The sequence below is a fragment of the Pelmatolapia mariae genome, linkage group LG23 (assembly GCF_036321145.2).
Source record: "Pelmatolapia mariae isolate MD_Pm_ZW linkage group LG23, Pm_UMD_F_2, whole genome shotgun sequence".
Lineage (NCBI taxonomy): Eukaryota > Metazoa > Chordata > Actinopteri > Cichliformes > Cichlidae > Pelmatolapia > Pelmatolapia mariae.
Window position 1 is genome coordinate 2,680,811 of NC_086246.1, and position 2,065 is coordinate 2,682,875.

At 43.8% G+C, this 2,065-nt stretch overlaps 1 pseudogene; it reads right to left on the reverse strand.

Annotated features, from left to right (window-relative positions):
• Positions 1-320: 320 nt before the first annotated feature.
• On the reverse strand, positions 321-1,332 carry LOC134621114 (GTPase IMAP family member 9-like; annotated as a pseudogene).
• Between the last annotated feature and the right edge of the window lie 733 nt (positions 1,333-2,065).

Sequence of the window (2,065 nt, forward strand, 5' to 3'; positions counted from 1 at the left end):
ATTTGACATTTGGTGTATAGAGGAATCAAACCCAGCTCAGTGTATGACTGTTTCGATAAAAATGGAACGGTGTAAAAAACCACACAGTAACAGTGTAAAACACCACACAATAACAGTTAAATAAAGGTTTCCACCTTTATTGTACTGCACAGATACCACATGATCCACACAACAAGGACAGAAACAGACTCCTAATATCGGTCGATATCTTGTATATCCATTTGGTGAAGAACACCGATTCTCAGCATACTGTCTTCATAAACAGTTCTGTCAAAACAATCTTGTGTGTGATGGCAAACTACCTAATGTAGCTAGCCTACCTAACTGAACATGACCACAGAACAATTAAACTGAGAATACCCAAGCGCCCCACCGATCCCCATTAGCACATAAGAGGACAAGTATGCTCCGGCTCCAAATAATGCCACAGACGTAAGACCGAAGAATCTACACCATTCCCTTGTCTGAATCATCTCTTCATGCTCTTTTCGCATTTGGTCTTGCTCTTTCCTCTTACGCTCCCTGTCTCTTTCGAGTTTCTTCTGAGCTGCCTTGTACATATCGTTGCTGTAGTGCTAACCTCCGTTGAATTCTACCATGTCCTCTATTTTACTCAACAGAGTATCCACTTGGGTTTGGTTTACTCTCTGAGTGTTGCTCAGCGCGTGGTACCTTCCGCCACACTGGTTTATCACTCTTTGTAGCTCTTTGCTTTCCTTCACGGAGTCTCTCACCGATTTACCCTTTAGCAAGTCACCGTGTGTAAACAAGACCAAGGTGTACGTGAAAGCGTCTTCTCTGAAGTTGCCTCGAATCCACTTTATGCTGCTCCGCTTCTCTTGTGTGAACCTAGACTTTAGGCTGATTACCAAAAGGAATCCGTGCGGTCTGGGTACCGACTGTTCGACACACTCCTCGATCTTTCTTTTCACATCGTATTGTGTTTTGGTTGTGTCAAACAACCCCGGAGTGTCGATCACAAGGACTTTGGCGCCGTCTCTGTCCACCTCCTTTTTCACACAGCCAACGGGTGACATGTCCTCCTTGAAAGCGTTGCTATCGCCGAGTATCGTGTTACCAGACGCGCTCTTGCCAGACCTGGTCTTGCCCACAAGAATCAATTTGACGTGCGGACGGGGTGGAGAACCTGCGGGTGACATTCACATTCTCGTAAAGACTCCCATGAACAGCAATGCATTCATTGTTTGGTGTGTTGTTGTGAGGTAACAAGGCCATTTTACACCCACCTTTGTCATTTTTCTGCTGACACAGAGTGACGTGTCCGCTTAGTGTCAGTGACAAGACAAGTATAAAGGAGATAACTGTTGCCATGTTTCATGCTCGTTGTGAGAGACGCAGTAACCCGCACTTAAACAAGGAGTAGCTGGAAGGGGTACTGTGATAATACGTGTTTTTACGTGAGCACGCCTGAGAAAGCATGTACTCTTGAGCTCCACGCTGACCAAGATGACAGGGGATAAGACGTTCAAAGTGTACAAGACTTTGCTCTACAATGGCAGCACGTACTGCCATTCCATGGATCGTGAACATAATGTCAACTGTGTACAATGCAAGTAATAAAACGAACAACACTCTGTGTATGTTCATCCTTCATTTATTGTTATTTCACTTTCAAAAGAAAATACACAATAATAGCACCGTATAATGGGTACGGTTCGCATGGTGTGTTTTGTTGAAACTTTGACAAATTTCAAACACTCCCCGTCATTACAACGTAACCTCTCGCGGCAGACATGGAGTCTTGTTTCTTCTGTGTATTACACATCCAATAGCAACTACAAGGAGTGCAGAATTATTAGGCAAATGAGTATTTCGTCCACATCATCCTCTTCATGCATGTTGTCTTACTCCAAGCTGTATAGGCTCGAAAGCCTACTACCAATTAAGCATATTAGGTGATGTGCATCTCTGTAATGAGAAGGGATGTGGTCTAATGACATCAACACCCTATATCAGGTGTGCATAATTATTAGGCAACCTCCTTTTCTTTGCCAAAATGGGTCAAAAGAAGGACTTGACAGGCTCAGAAAAGTCAAAAATAGTG